The 16,872-nt window shown below is 40.7% G+C and overlaps 1 protein-coding gene and 1 long non-coding RNA gene across 7 annotated transcripts in view; one reads left to right on the top strand and one right to left on the bottom strand.

The window, feature by feature from the left end:
* Positions 1-245: 245 nt before the first annotated feature.
* Positions 246-5,326, bottom strand: LOC141960841 (uncharacterized). Its single transcript, XR_012633701.1, has 3 exons — positions 5,195-5,326; positions 4,563-4,890; positions 246-341 (listed from the first exon to the last, which is right to left on the bottom strand). It is a non-coding gene; the product is annotated as an uncharacterized LOC141960841 (long non-coding RNA).
* Positions 5,327-5,614: 288 nt separating this feature from the next.
* The window catches only part of RABGAP1L (RAB GTPase activating protein 1 like), a 262,266-nt gene continuing 251,008 nt past the window's right edge, over positions 5,615-16,872 (top strand). For 5 of the 6 annotated variants that reach the window (XM_074906992.1, XM_074906990.1, XM_074906995.1 and 2 more), the window contains exon 1: positions 5,615-5,737. The gene's annotated coding sequence lies outside the window, so the exon portion shown is untranslated. Of the gene's footprint in view, positions 5,738-15,197; positions 15,249-16,872 lie in introns of those variants that run through there. The other variant, XM_074906991.1, reaches the window with a different exon arrangement.

Raw genomic sequence — 16,872 nt, 5'->3', positions numbered from 1 at the left:
GCTAAATGAATCATGCAAAAGTAACATAGAAATTAAGCCCTAAATTTGTAAACCTGCAGCATACAAAAAGATCATACCAAATGTCATTAAAATATAGCACTAATATGAAAGAATAACAAAGAATTGTTTGATTTCTACAAAAAGAATGTTGGTAATTTTTTACATCTCAGTAGACACGATCTCACTTTTAATTAAAATTTACTTGTATGGTGTTATGCATTTATACACGATCTCATTAAAATGTCAAAATACTTTATAGTTACTCATTAGGAATCCAGGGTTAAATTCCATTCCATCTCAGTTTTGAGTGGTTGTGGGTAGTGCAGATCTCAATTTGTTCTCTGTAAAATAGAATAATAAGTGGGTTTTGAGGCAGCTAAAGGTGAAAGAATTTGGAAATTCAGTGTATAACTGCAACCTAAGACAAAGGCCATATTTTCATCTTAAAAACTCTAGAAACAACATTTTCTGTGTTTTCTCCCTCTTAATACTGCCATAAATAAGCTGTCTCTTCAGCTGCAACCATTGTCAGATCTTCATTGATTTGTTTTGTCAGAAACTGTTTTGTACTATTGAACCAACCAAATATGGGAAACTAACCACCACATTATAATATAGATTACCTATATTCTGTTCTCAAGTATGTGGACAGTGTGTTTATTTAGGGCCGTGTCACTGTTTAATTAGAATATTTGAAATGTGCTGAACATCTTTAGTGCATTGAACTTCTCCTCAGTTTGTGTCTAGAAAGTCTCAATAATATTCAGAAAGTGAAATGCTTCCCATATAGTTCACGTATTGATTAAGTACCTGTTGAAGGGAATTTGAATCTATTTTACCTCTAGCATATGATGTTTGGCACCAGCCCCATGATTTTAAGGGTATCAAACTTCTTTAGAGAAAAGTCACTGCATGAGCTAAATATTTCCTTCCAACGCTATTCCTTCTAAAGCTGTAAGAAATCACTTGCTTTTCTGGGTTTTAAAGCTTACTCCACCAGGAAGATCTATCTCTTAGGCTAGCATGCTCCAACATACTGTGAAGACCTGAGGCAAGGTCCCTGGGATAATGCTAGTGCCTAAGCTGTGGGAGAGACAGACCACAGTGGGAGCTGTTATAAACACTCACTAAAGTTTCATTTTTATTTCAGAAATTCTGATTTAACAAGAATGATACAAACACACAAAAAGTTGCTGGGACCATTCCATCCATATAAATTGCACAGTAGTGTATTCTAAAATAGAAGTGTTGGTATGTTTTCCCAGCATTCCTGCCCCCACATTTGGTGCTTTTATTCTGAACTATATACTTTCTTCCAATTATGTGTAGGGATAGGCTTAATTACCTCCTAAATAGGAATTGTCCTTCGAGCCTGTTCTCAGAGCTCCCCAGACAGACCCACTGGTTCCCTGGTGTCTGACACAGGCAGTGGCAGAAGGACTGGTTGCAGGAGATGCCCAATTCAAAGTGTGTGCTATGACTGGGCTTTCCATTATCCTTCAGAGAAGGTTAAATGGAATTCCCTCTATCAAGACAAGTATTTATATGTGAGTTCCGTAGAGGTCAGGTTTTTGAAATTAATACACACAGACTTTATAGCTCCAATTAAGTGCACAACTTTATCACCATCTGTCCAGCAGTATTACGCTTCAGCTCCCTGTAGTGGATAATGCAGGAGAGGCCTGTCGTTGATTTTTTTTCTTGGTAGATTTTAAAAGAGGTAATTTTTTTCCCCCAATGTATGGATGCTCTACATCTTCTGGATTTTTATTATATCTCACAGGTTATTAAGAATATGAGGATTTAAGTATGCCAAAAATAAAAGTCTCATTAAGTGTTTTAGCTTGAGAGCTCATTATGCAGCAAAAAAATATTTCCATTATCAGATGGGCTGGTATGTGCACTCACTTCTCTTGTGTACATACAGACTGCCTTCTTTACACAAATTCTCATATTCTTCTAGGCTGTACATTCATGTCTTTGACTTTTGAGGTGTCCAACTGAAATTCTCTCAGTCATACTTGAGTATGACTCAAGATCAAGTTGCCCAGACTTCTGGTAGATCTTTTCGTTCTCCACAGAGATGTCTCTATTTGAAAGGAGGTGCCCAAAACTGAGAACTGTTCTTCACCAAAAGCCTTCTGAGCTCAGTGGAGTGGAAGACTTATTCATTCTTCTTGTGTTTGATAGTCTTTCTACATTTCAGTTAAGCAGTCACATTTTTTGCAACACCAAATTGCTGTTGACTCATTTTCTGTTTGTGAACTGCTATGAACCAAGACTGCTTTCTGTAAAGTAACTGCTTAGCCAGTTTGTCTCCAGCTACATTTTTGCAGTTAATTATTCCCAGCTATACATAATAGTTTCTTGCCTTACTGAATTACATCCCATTTACTTCAGGTCTTTGTTCCAACTTGTTGTGATTTGTTCCATTCTAATTGTATCTTCCAAAATGCTTGCAGCTCTCACCTGAACAGGATATCCTCCACAAATATGATAAAAATATTCCCTATCCTTTTGCAGCACAGAAGCAGTTCAGGACTCAGGATGTAAGCATCTGGAGATCTCACTTGCTACAAACTTAACTGATTGTGAATGACTTGACACTACTTCTGGCTGCCATTTTCTAACCACTTCACATAAGTTTTGTGTAGCCAATGCTCCTCTATCCTTAAGAGAATATTAGATGATACAGTGTCAGAAGCCTTGCTGGTCAAGATTCCATTATTTGGTTTTGAGCTGTTATTGTTGATTATTATTAATCTTATCATCCAAGGCCTTACAAATAATTTGCTTAATAATTTGTTACAGTATTTTTCCCGATACAAAGTAAAGCTGGCTGGCCTCTGATTCCCATCCTTTTCTTTCTTTTTTAAGGTAGGCACCGTTTCCTGTTTCCTGGAACCTCAGCTATCCTTTCCGAGCTCTTGGAGGTAATTTCTAATAGCTTTGAGATTGCTTACCTGTTTCACTAAATATGTTGGCTGAAACTGATCTGGCACATGACTTTTATAAGCATCTTACTTGAATAGATTCTGTTTCTTTCATTAGTTTAGCTTGATCATTTGGTTTTACATTCTAATGTTAACAGTGTAAGCCACCTGATTACAGCTGACATTTTGAAGAACAAAGCAAAAAAAATGAGGTTTTGGTTTTCCTCATATGACTTGGTAATAGTTTCCTCACAACCTGAGAGCAAGTCAGTTCTTTCACGGTAATCTTCGATGTAAGCTTTTTGTTGTTACACTCTATGTCTTTTTGATAGTTTTAGCTCATTTTGCCCATTAACCTTTCTGGATTTTCCCAATATATCACAACAGTCACTTTGTTGTCAGTTGTAATAATTCAGCCTAGATTCTGCTTTTCTCAAAAGGTGCAAGCCATTGAAATGGTGTCGATTTAGCCAGACTCTTCTCTTGCTAGCTTGCTTTCTCATTGCGATGTTCTGTTTGTGGCCTTCACGTTGATTCTGTAGGAAATGGCAGACTTTCCAGGGTGTACTTTTCCTTAGATTTGCTACAGTGGGATTTGGCTTTCAAACTGTGAGCGTCCTGAAACTTATTTTCACCCTGTTGATTTTCCTTCCTTTGCTTTTAAAGGGTCATTAACTCACTTGATGACCACTGTCACCCATAGTCTCACAAATTCCTTTCTGAGTAGGTATCTTGCTATTGCAAGTCTCCTCATCACCAGCTCCTACGCTTTGGGTGATTTTATTCAAGTTAAAGTACCATACACTTGATCTTCTTTGTTTGTGGGTTGCTAATAGGTCTTTGCTGTGACAGTGTTCTTTTCCTTTCTGTTTTGCCATTATCCAAATATTTTCACTAGCTCTGTACCTTATGTTCCTTTTCTTCTACTTATGCTTCCTGAACAAACTCTACATTTCCATAACAATAACCAGTTATGACAATTTATTAATAATTTTGATTATGAATATAATGACGTTCAGTTCGTTCTGATTATTACCCATATTCTTACATAAGTTTACAGCATCTGAGTACGATGCCAGGGGAACTTTTTCTGTATTATTCCTCTATTGTAATATTCAGTAAAATTGTTCCACTCCTCCCCCTTAATTTTTCATCTTTCCCCACGCTTTTGTGGTTTATCTGAACCGTGTGGTATGGTAAAAATAATCTGAAGATAATTTAATTTACACCAGCTGCAGACAACTAGGAATGATATGTAACAGCAACAACAACAAATTGGGGGACTGGCCTAGCATGCAACGGGCTAAATAGTCCTGCCTTTCTTTTCTCTGGGAACAGCTCTCCTTTATCTGCTTGCCTTGCCAGCTTTGAGACTGGTTTGTTACGGCATTACAATGCAAAAGGACCACGTCACAAATAAACCAGCTCTCTGCCTGTTTGCATATTCAAAATTTGCTTTGCTTTTCTTACAGCATCCAAATGAGCATTGGGGAGAATTAAATGCTTGGACCTATCAAATTCTTCAATATCTCGGCTCTTACAGTGCATTAAAAGATCTCCAAAATCAGACTTCTGTGGGTTTGCTGCTACAAGTAATTGTGCTTTATCACAAAAATAAGTGACCTTTACCCTCAAGTTTTGTAGCAGTGCATCTCTGCAGCGGGCAGCAACGATGGGAGAGGGAGGCTCGAAGCACTGCAGCCAGCCTCCCAGCCTTTCATCACTCGTGCTGTTGAGACACGAGCCATGGGAGCAGACGTGCTATTTTACTGTTGTTGTGAGGAGCGCAGCATTCCCAGCTCTGGACCCGCATCACGAGAAAAGAGTGTTCAGACAGTGCCCGCGTGGGGAATCCGGCTGTCCCAGGGTGACAGGACACAGCCTGTGGGCTTCACCCAACAAAGTGATTTTATTTGAGGCTGTGTCTGACCTTCTGTAAGGTTTTGCTGATCCACATCTGAAATGGAAAGAACACAGGCAAGCCGTATAAATTTTGTGGTTTAATTTAAGTGTAATTTGTTTCACACGAGACAAAAAATAAAGAGAGAAAAGAAACCAAGAGGACAACCTTTCATTATTTACATGTATTTTATTTAAACATGAACAACGCCAATATTTAAACATACACATATATTTACTATTTAAATATTTGTTTAACCATACAAAACCAGTGTTGATAAGCAAACACACTGTGTGGCTTAGTGAGACTGGTGTAGAAAATAAAAGGGCAAACTTTAAACCCTCATTTTTTTAAAGAGTACCATGATTTGTCGGTCACTTCCATTGTTCCTCAGTTGCGGTCAAGAATTTTGGTGGCGTTTAGGCGCCAGCGCCTCCGCGAGCGGGCTGCTTTCTGCGGGACCGCGGAGGAGCGGGTTCCACAGCGGGCGTTCATTCGCGCTGGGCCCGGGCACCGCCGGGGGGCCGCCAGCCCCCTCAGGGCGGCCGCGGTCCCGGCGCCGGCCTAACGCGGGGCAGCTCGCCGCCGCCGCTGGCTTCTCCCGGCCACACGACCCCCACCCGTCGCCGCAGGGGGACCCGAGCGGCCCCTCACGCTGCCGCCGGGGCGGTGGAGCCGGCACTACCAGCGCGGGGGGGGGGGAAGGGAGCGGTGCGCGCGCGCGCCCCCGCCCGCTCCGCCATCTGCCCGCCGCCGGAATGTGGACGGCGCTGGCCCGGCCCTGAGGCGTCTGCGCGGCCCGCCGAGCCCTTCTCGACCGGCCTCCCCCGCCTCTGCGCAGAGGGCCGGTGGCGGGGCCCCGGCTGGAGGCGGCAGAGCGGGGAGGACAGTTCGGCTGCCACCGGTGAGAGGGGGACGATATCCCGGGCCTCCCTCGCTGAGGGCGGGGGGGTGGTGGTGTCTCCTGAGAGGTGGAGGCGAGAAGCGTCGTCGCTTCCTCAGGGGAACCGATGTGGGGGGAGAAAGGCGCCGTCCGCCCCGTGTCGCGGAGTGACAGTACCCGCTGACCTGAGGTGGCTTCCTTCTCCGGCGGGCCCCGCCGACTCCTGGCCGGCTGCGCGGCCCCGGGAGCCGCCCGCTGCCGGCCCCAGCCCTCCCAGGGCGGCGGGGGAAGGAGGCGGCACGAGGTGCATGGCCCTGCGGGGGATGGCGCCGCTTCTTCGTGTTTTCTTGTGTTTGCGTTGAGAGGGGGTTCCCTGTGCGCGGCTGGGCGCTGGCGAGACGCCGCCTCGACAGGAGCGGGGCTGGAGGAAAGGGGGGGAATTTAAAAAACAAAGTTGTTTTCGTGGTGATGGACGGGAGAGGGTTGTAGAAGTGTTTATCTCCCTCCTCCTCAGAAAAGTGAAGTCACTTCCCAAGAACCAAAACTAGCAAACTACTCTCCTAACTCCGTGCCGTCTACATGGCTCAGGTTCATCCACTTTTTTTATTGTATGTGTGCGGGGCTTAGTTTTCGTTTTTTTAAAAATTTTATTTTCTTTTTTTAAAATCTGTTTTTTCAAGCTCCCTTCCACAGTTAGGGCCTCCCTAACTGTGATCCGGTACAAAAATCCTTTTCTTTAGATAGAGTACTTAAGAATCTGCTGAAACCGTCTGAAGTGGGTATGGCACTCTGAATGAGATGAACTTAGCAACTCTACTCGTTTGTAAGTTTGTGAAGTGTGGCATGTACTTTGCTCTTGCTGTCATTCTTTCAAAGCTGCGTTGTTAAGGTTGCTTGGTTTTGACAGTGTTATAAATAAATCATAATTTACCACGTTTCATAGCTGCATGCATGTATGCATCTGTTCTTTTATGTAAGAAGGGAAAAAAGAGACTCTTCTTCAAAACAGAAACAAATTCAGCAGAAAGTAAGAAATAGCTTGTTTAGGTAAGCGCTGCTTTTCTCTTTCACTGTCAGGCTGTAGTCTTACAACCATGTCGGTGACTTTTCAAATAAAACTTTGGAGAAGGGTAACTGTCTGTTCTGGCTCCAAGGAGAGATCTTGGTGATGTTAGAGGCAACTTCTTTTTTAATCTCTTTAAATTCAGGAAAGGTAACTTGGCTTTACTTGATTCAATCTCTGTGATACAGGCCAAAAACCTGACTGCCCATCAGACCGACTCACACTCCAGATCTTTTGAAGATTTACTGCAAGTATAAGATTAGTTCTGCACGTTACACCAGTGTCTAGGTTTTAAGCAGGATTGTAGCCAATACTGTTTGTTTATGTGGGTTATATGGTATTAATGATACTAATTAAGAGGTTAGTTTGCAGTTTGAACTCGAAGGAACTACAAATATAGTTACGCATACTAAGCACAAATCGACTCCAGTGTGGTAAGAACTGAAGCTAAATTGGAACATTACTGGAAGTACTCTGCAGTGTATTCTTTAGGATTGTTACAGTGAAATGTATTGCTTGGTTAAAAATAGCATTTGGTCCTTTAAAAAGTGATTTAAAAGTGATTTGGTAATGTTGATAATTGCAAAAAGATCCAGGGCATAATGTGGCTTTCTGGAAACAAGTTCCTGGTGCTTACTCCCCAGCTTTGAAGACAATCTGAGCTGTGGCTGCTCCTTTCCTTGTGTCATCAGTGGGACTTCCACGGCCAGGAAGTGATAAAAGAACTAATCTGGTCAAAAAGTAGTACTTTTATTTCTTTTTTTTTCCTCCCCGAGTTACTTTTTTGGTCAGAACAACTTCCTGAACCAGCTCCTTTGCCTGGTGATACAGACACTGTCTCAGTCCAGAGAATGAAGAAGTGTGTTGGTAGGGAGGAGGGCATAGCTGCGGTCCTGCTATGGTCACGTAAGTTGTGATGGGTGATGCATTTATCTGGGTCATGGTTTTATCATCAGAAAGTTCATGTAGGAAGGTGCTATTGGTACGAGAAGCTACCCTGTGGTTTTGATTGGCTTATGGCACTTGTGAAGATAGCAATTGATAGTAAGGGTGGCAGTGCTATCAGTACTTGATTACATTGATTGTGAAGCCATTTGGCTTCTTTATTTACTTTCAGCAACATTAAACAGACTACCGCTTTTAAAGAGCCACCTCTGTGTCTCTATGTCTCTTCCATGCCTCCACAGAAGTAGCTGTGGTTTTCTCTTCTCTCTCTCCTTTGTATATCCTTTCTTCTCTCTCAACTTTTTGTCGATTCATTAATTTCAAGGAACGATCTGGGCATTGTTAGATAGGCACTTTTGTAAATTTATTCAACTATAATTTAAAAATAATCAATTGTATATTGTTACTACCTCTGCTATAATTGGAATTCTATTTCAAACTTGACTGACCTTAGTAATTATACCTTCTGATTCCCAGTCTGGATTAATTTATCATTGGATTATACCCATTTTATGTACCCAATGGACTGATATGTTATATTGGCACTTTTGGTCTTGGTATCAAAAGTATCAACACTCTTAAATGGATGAAAAAATGTGTTGAAGTGCAACACTGAATGTTTATTTTCTCTTTTGACCACTACATATATTCATCTTTCCTGTAATAACCCTGTTTCTCCTCATGAATTTTAATATTAACCTTCTAAGTGAAGATTAAAATGTATGTTTCGAATATTAACACTGAGTTTCATAGAGGTGTCCTTTCAAGGGAGATTAAGATGTTTTCAAGTATATTTTCATAAGACATGATTTTGAGATTCACACCTTTGGCAGTTTGTTTCAGCCTTGGTATTACTCTGTTACACTGGTACAGCTATTAAAGGAGCCGATACTGTAACCTGAATTGCTGAAGGGATTCTTTATTGTTTCACAGAGTCTTGGTTCATAAGCAAAGGTTGACGTATTTTGAAAAAGTTTGAAAATTGATTTATTTCACCTTTTTCTGTATTCTTAACTTTCAAAATAAATAAAACATATGTATAAATTATTAGAAAATACCTCCATGGTTTTTAAGGTGTTTACTTAATTTTTATATCAGAAATGTTCCAAGAGGGAGAGCTTTGTGAAACTGAAAGAAAAAGTATTTTGGTGGGTGTATATGTGTGACTTTGTAAACAGTACATAAATAAACAAATTGGTTTCCAAAATCTGCTTAGCTAAATAGATTATTCTGAAAGATGAGTAAGGCTGTTTATGGAAACCCTCTACTACATTGTTTATTTGGTGGGATGTTTCTTGGTCTTTGGAAAGAATAGCAGGGACAAAGGACTTTCTCATTTTTTTAAGTGGACAGGGGAAAAATTAAAGTTTTTCCACAAAGTGAGATGGGTCATAGCTCTCTGCTTTTCTACTCTCATCATCGTTGAAACACGAATTAGGCTATCAAAGAAGGTCTGGGTTTTTTTAGCTCAAGTAACTTTAAAAGTGCAAAACTGTTCTGGTCCTGAAAACTTATGTTCCCAAGTTACAGGGGAAGTGCAGTGGTACAAAAGGAAGAGTTTTACATTTTCGTGTACCACATTGGATGCATGCTTACTATACGTACAGCACAATTGAAATTGTTTAATATATGATTAGAAGTGATAAAGTAGAAACAAAAATTTAGGTATTAAAATTTATGAAATAGAATCATAGGCAGATGAAATAATAAATTCATGAAATAAAATAGGTTGGAAGGGGCTTCTGGAGGTCATCTAATCCACCTCCCTGTTTATCAAATTAAAGCGAGAGCAATTTTAGATAAGGTTGTTCCTGCCCTTAACACCTTTTTGGGTAACCTGTTCCCACATCTGACTACCCTCATAGCGATTTTTTACCCCCCTTTAAGATAATTGGAATTTAGTTTCCAGATTGTGTCTGTTGCCTCTTGTCCTGTCACTGTGCACCATCCAGAAGAGTGCAATTCTGTCTTTTTGGCACCCTTACATGGGACAGTTGACAGCAATCAGGATTCTTCTAAGCTTTTTCTTTTCCAGGCTGCTCAAACTCAGTTCTGTCAGCCTCTCATTGTAGATCACGTGCCTCTGCAGTCTGGCCAGGTTAGTGGCCTCCACTGGACTTGCTCCAGTGTGTCAGTGTCCATCTTGCAGAGGGGAGCTCACAACTGGACCCAGTACTCCAGGCGCTGTACAGAGGGGCTGGATCACTTCCCTGGAGCTGCTGGCTAGCCTCCTGTTCATCCAGCCCAGGGCGTGCTTGGCCTTCTTTCCTGCAGTGGCACACCGCTAACTTGCTTTCAGCTTTTTGCCTGCTGCGATCTCCAGGCACTTTTCTGCAAAAGTTGCTCTGTATCTGGTTAGTGTCCAGCCTGTCTTGTCACACAGGATTATTCTATCACGGATACAGGACTTTGCACTTGCCTTTGAACTTCACGAGGTCTTTCTGGTGCATTTCTCCAGCCTGTCCAGATCTCTTGAAGTAGGAGCCCTGCCCTCCAGCACATTGACCACTTTGCCCAGTTCGGTGTGATTGGCAAACTTGCTGAGGATACACCCTGTCCATCATCCAGGTTAAAGACTGGTGGTACTGGTTTCAGTGGTAATACCCAAGGGGTGTGACTGTAACCACTTGTTACCAGACTCGCTACTGCTGATTGCTGTTCTTTCAGCCCAACAGTCCAGTTGATTTCCTGAACACCTTATTACTTACTTACCCAGTGCCTGTCTCACCAGTCTGGCTGTAAGGAATTGGTAGGAGACTGTTGTTAATGGCTGTGGGAGCTATGGACATGCACACGACCAGTATGATCAAACAATGCCAATTTATTGAAGGTAAGCAAGCCCTTTTATATGTTTCTCCTGTGCACGCAAACGGTACGTGGTACAGTCCTTATGATTGGATAGTTAGCTTTGTCCATGCACTTCAAGCTTTCTCACAATTGGATAATAAGCGCCACACTCAATGTTTTTCTCCGCCCAACCCATCTCCTGGAGTTGGTTGCTGAGTTCTTTGTTCTATGTCCTTGTCATGTCCTTGCCAAGGTGTGCACACATGTAGGATTGCTCACATGTCCATTATCTCCCAACAAATGGCCACCAGTATTCAGTGCTCTTCCATCACCTGCTAAGTCAGTCATCCTCTTGCAGTAAGCTATTGTGTTCATCAGGCTTCATTTGCCCTTGGTAAATCTATGCTAGCTATTCCCAATCACCTTCTTGTCCCTCTTGGGCATAGGAATAGTTTCCAGGAGGATTTGCTCCATAATCCCTCATGGACTTAGACTGTCTGAGCTGTAGTTGCCTGGATCCTCCTTCTCGCTCTTCTTGAAGTTGGGTGTGATGTTTGCCTTTTTTTCCAGTCATGAGGACCCTCCCTCAATGTCATGTACTTTCAAAAAGTGGTCGAGTGTGGTATCTCAGTGACATTGGCCAGCTCCCTTAGGACTCCCAGATGTATCCCATCTGATCTCAGAGACTTGTGTGTTTCCAATTCCCTGAAGTGCTTCCAAACCCCATCTTCTTCTTTTGAAGGTAATTCTTTACTGCAACAGACTCTGCTGCTAGGCCTAGGGCTCTGAGAGGCTTGAGGGTGGACCTTACCAGTAAAAACTGGGGCACAAAAAGGTATTGAGTATGTCAGCCTTTTCCAGGTACTTTGTTATCAGGTCCCACTGAGAAGAGGAAGCACTTCTTCCTTAGTCTTCCTTTTGCTTCTGGTGCAGGAGTCCATCATCACTTGTCAGTTTTGGCTCCAGATGGATGTTGATTTTTCCTAATGCCATCCTTGCATGCACAGGCTGTGTCTCTGTGTTCCTCGTGGGTGGCCTCTCCCTGCATCTACCTTCTGTGTGCTTCTGAAGCAGAGATCAAAACTGTTTCATTTTACCCTTTCATATCTAGAAATGTTTAAAACTTTGAAAATAAATTTTTTTAAGACTTGGTTAATATATGATTTTAATCTCAGTTCTTCCTAAACAGTCAGTAAGCATTGTCAAGCTCTTGCAATAAGGGGGTAGGTCCAGTCTAAAACATAGAGTGCAAGTTGTACTGTGGTGCCAATGAGACAGAACAATGAGAAAAATGAACCACACAAAAAGGAGCTATTGATATTTAGCAGCAAGGTGATTGGATAAATATCTAACTTAATGCAGTCTGTAGATGAGTGCTTTCAATTGGAATTAATTTTGTGTTTTTCTGTCAATGCATAAATCCATTTTAGAAACCATTGGACCGAACCAAAGTTTTGGAAATTGAACCATTTAAAATTAGTAGTGGGAGATCATTGATTTCATGCATTCTTTCAGTCCCTCAGTTATTTTTGAGTTTCATGTTTCTCTGTTATTCAAGAAAAATAAGAGGTAGAGTTGTTGAGTTACATAGTCTATGCCAACAGTCTGAAACAAAGTTCTTAGCTGGTTTAAACCCTCTGCGTGTGCTTGACGTTGCCTGCAGTTTCTGAAATGGTGCGAGTGTTGTGATTTGTGCTGATATACTTCTGTTGACTAGCGGTACCAAGACAAAGCCCTGGTTATAGGCTGAGGTATGTCAGCTACTGGTCTAGCTTTTTTGTCTCAGTATGTCTTTGGTACCCATTTGGACTAGAAACACGATTTTTAGCATGATTGGGAGTTTTGAGTTCATTTCTAATATAGTAGAAAAGTATTTGTAGTTGCATTTCTATGCAAAACAGTGCTCAATAACTGCAGTAGTTAATGGTGAAATTGCAGTCTGCACATTGGCCTTTCAAATGTGATCTTTCATTTTAGATTAGCCTACTGGCAAACTCTTTAGCGAAGCTCGTTACCAGTGATGGTAGGCAACTCCCTGGCTTAATTGCTCAAATTCTTAGTATCTCCCATATGATTTCTAAATAGGAGAGAAAAGGTCAAAGGGCAGAAAAAAGGAAAGTGAAAGGTATTTTTAAGGACCAGTAAATTGTCAGAACAGGATTTTGGTCAGTGACTGAATCTGGGTGATCTTGAAGGCCATTTGCTAAGAGGCCGAGTATGATTTCTGTTACTGTTGGTCTTACAAGTGAAGTAACTTGTTCGATGTCACATAGTACATCAGTGAGGAATTAAATGAATGTGAAGGTGACAATAAAGTCCTTTCTCAGTACCTGCTATGAAACTTGTGTAGTAGTAATCCTTTTAACATAAAGAACCAGTTTTGAGTAACTTACCCTTCATGACTAACACCTGGTCTTTTTTTTTCAGGCAAATAAATACCATTGTCATAATGTCTCTTAAATTTTTTATATATATATATATATATATATATATATTCTTTCCTCACCAAAACTTCTCTATGGCAAGTTTTGTATTGCAAGATGTGATGGTCTGAGTTTCCAGAGGACAATTACTTAGTAGTTATGGAATACTCTTTAAGTTACGCTTCTTGTTAGTGAGAAGCAATTCTCAAACCTGTGTACTTTCAGGGTGCTGAGCTAAGTAGCTGTACTTTCAGTTCAAGTATATCTGACCTTTCAAATCAGGTCATGTCCATTGTATGTACCTTAAGAAACGCAACTGGATTTTTTGGGGGTAGGAAGCATGTTGCAGGTGCTGATCTGTTGCTGTTCTCCATGCATTTGATAGGCTGCCCTTATTTTTCCTATTGGAAGGAAAAGGGGTGAGTTAAGGCTTTGTCCGAGAATCTTATTCTAAGGATTGACTGTTAGTGTGAACTAATTGTTTAGTTAATTTTGACAATCTTTAGTACAGTTTAGGGAAATAGATCCTTTTATTGTAAATTGGTTTCTATCTTAACTAGAAATGCATGCCCCCACCCCGACCCCGTGTTTTATTTAAAAAATAGTTTCATTTTAATACACTGCTCTTCTATTTGGTATGGTTAATCATGTAGTGTTATGGCCTTACAGCAGTATAATAGTGATATGTCTCCAGGTGTTTTTGAATGTTTTGATTATAAACTCTATAGCAATATGCACTTTCTGAAATTTCTCTAGTGGAAAACAGTTCAAAGTAATTCAATATAGATATTTTGACTTGATTACTGCACTTCATGGAGATCTAGTCTCATTATCCACTATGTCAGCATAATAAGTAAGATGGTTCTAATTTGTGCTTCTGTTGTGTATACAAACTGTTACGGCATTTTTTTCTGAAATTGGACAAAGTGATTTTGCTGAGACACAAATATTTGTTCCAGTACAGATGTTTGTGTTGTGTACACATATTGTATACACATATTTGTATTTTTCTAACAAATAAGTTACAATAAAAAAAGTAGCTATATTAATTTTTTCTCTTGTTGTCTAACTCTGTATTCCCCTTTCAAAATTTTTATATAGGATGAAGGCTCTGCTTTACCTTTTCAGTTGTCGGGCCTTTGCAGGCAAATCAGTGTGACAATGAAATGCAAATAATCTTCATCTAAAGCATTGTCTTTGTGTGTGTGTTTTTAGATACAAAATACAAGATCCAGAATTTTAATTTAGAAGTAGGTTAATTGAGAGAGCGGAGAAATGAGACTTGGGGCTGTTCAGCTTGGAGAAGAGAAGGCTCTGGGGAGACCTTATAGCAGCCTTCCAGTGCTTAAAGGGGGCTACAGGAAAGCTGGGCAGGGACTCTTGATCAGGGGGTGTAGGGAAAGGACGAGGGGTAACGGTTTTAAACTAAAGGAGGGTAGTTTTATATTAGATATAAGCAAGAAATACTTTAGGATGAGTGTGGTGAAACACTGGCACAGGTTTCCCAGAAGGGTTGTGGCTGCCCCCTCCCTGAAAGGGTTCAAAACCAGGTTGGATGGGGCTTTGAACAACCTGGGGTAGTGGAAGGTGTCCCTGCCCAGGGCAGCAGGGTTGGAGCCTCATGAGCTTTAAGGTCCCTTCCAGTCCAAACCAGTCTGTGATGCATTCTATGAAATTCAGTAACAGGCTAAACTTTTAAAATAAGCTTGCAAAATTAATTTGGAGTCTTTTTCTTTGTACTTAAATAAGGCGATGGCATACTTCCCTTTATTAAGAGCCTGATGCTACAAACATACATTTTTTCATAGTAGCCTAATTCTTTTTTTTTTTTTGGATGTTAATGAGAAACAGATACTAGATTATATGATTTAGACTGAGCCGTCTGAAATACATGTGGCAGAAAAAGGATTTTTTTTTTTTTCCATTCTGTGAACCCTTTGCTTTATATTGTGCCACTGGTGTATACTTTCATTATTTGCTGCTATTTTGAAGAGAGCTCTCACAAGTAACTTTTTGGTGGTAGTGCTGCATAAGCTGTCCCCAGTCCTAGCTGCTTGTTTTTGTCTGTGTTCTGTGTGTTACTGTGCTAACATAGGTGCTTGTGTAGTCAAGTGTTGAACTGGTTGAAGAAAAGCTCTAATCCTCCTTTCTTTCTCTGGAGTTAGTTGTCAGTCACTTAAGCTGTCCAGCCTCTTTCCCTGTGTGACTGCCCGGATACTTCTGAAATCTTGACAGAGGAGGTGCGAAGAGTTGCAGTTTTTTAGGCGGTGCTTCACCTCCTGCATCTTCAAGATTTTACTGAAATATGTAGCTTGTAAGTATCAATATTTTCAGCTTGAATTTAAGTGTTTGTGAGCATTGGAGTGCAAAACAGCAGTGGAGTTGAAGGAGCCCCTTTTGTATGTGCCAGCAGCTGGTCTGGGAGTGAAACTTGAATTGCAACTCAGATCAGGTGCTGCAGTGAAGAGATCTTAGCCCTTGGAGTTATTAGTCCTTTCTGTTCATGTAGGCAGAGTTTGTGTTTGCTCATAGATGTACACATCTGTCATAAAAAGGTATTTTTATTTCTGTTATACTTGATCCAAATTATTAATAATTAGTGTTGGCAATATAAATTTCCAAGGAATTGGGAACTGCTGGCTAGAATTCTTCTTGGAGATGTGTTCAACAATTCTGAGGAAACAAGAGTAAGGAATTAAAGTGACTAAGGGCACTGTTACTGTCAGTAACTGACGTTTACGTTGTTTTGAATGTTAATTGTTACTGTTTATTGCCATAGGGATGTATAAAAACTGTGAGGGGCAGGGGAAAAAGTTGATCAAAATGTCCAGGGAAATACTTGGTCAAGTCACAAAAGAGTAGCGTGAAGTTGGAAGTTCCCCACAGTTATGAGTGCTAATTTGCCTTTGACACTCATAGCTTCCCTTTTCCGAGACTTCTTTTCTTTCATCATATTGCAACATCAAAAAGTGAGACTGACTATAAAGGGGTCATACTGAAGTGTAGTTTAATATCTAGCTTTTGGTAGTAGCCAGAGAAATCAGAGGGTATATCATAAGATAAATACAAGGGATCCTAGTTCCAGCAGACCCTCCCAAGTTTCTCTCCTTGGCCTCTGTGATTCCGCTTTTTGTTCTTTCTGGTCATAAGTGAACTCCTGAGGTCTTATGGAAAAAGTAGTTGTCTTATTCTCTACATTTCCCACAAAATTTATGTGAAATGCCATAATAAGATTATTTTCCTACACTGTGTAGATGTGCAGTTAGCATCATCTGTTTTGCTGGGGCTTCTGAACAGCCAACTTGATTTTGCGCTGTTAGGGCTTGGGTACTTCGTTGGGCTGTTTGTAGACTCAGCTTTGCCTTGGATGTGTGGTGGAGTGCTCGTGCTCATCTGGGTTGCACTTCATATTCTGGTTTGGATTAATTGTATTGTAACTGGTTTCCATACTTCATGGGTATGTTTCTGGTGGTACCAGCTTCATCCCTTCCCAGTGCTTTGGCTCCGAGGTGTTTTGGGGTAGCTGCAGTCTCTGAACTGCTTGTTTGTCTTTTTGGAAGCTTGTACTGTGTTTAGGGACTTCAATAACTTAATGTTCTCCTTTAGTGGAGACCAGGGTAACTTGCTGAAAATACTCTTGTGGAAGGAGTATGCTTATTTAACTACTTAATAGAACATGACTTTCTATATTTATTCACATTTCTGTGAATTTTATATTTTAAATCAGTTGCCTGTGGCTTCCTCCCTTTGTTTACAGAAGCCAAAATGTTTTGTGGAAGTATTTAGTATGTAAACAAGCTTTCATATCTGCATTTAATAACAGCCGTGTATCAATTGTGCTGAAACCAATAGTACACCATGCTTATATTTGTGAAGCTATCTTAAACTTTCAGAGGCTATGATTTTTAAAGAAAAAAAAAAGTCATAGCACTTGTAGA

This window comes from Athene noctua, chromosome 5, assembly GCF_965140245.1.
Source record: "Athene noctua chromosome 5, bAthNoc1.hap1.1, whole genome shotgun sequence".
NCBI classification, from domain to species: Eukaryota; Metazoa; Chordata; class Aves; order Strigiformes; family Strigidae; genus Athene; species Athene noctua.
Note: the sequence above shows the minus strand (reverse complement) of the source record. Positions and strands in the feature narration are given on the sequence as shown.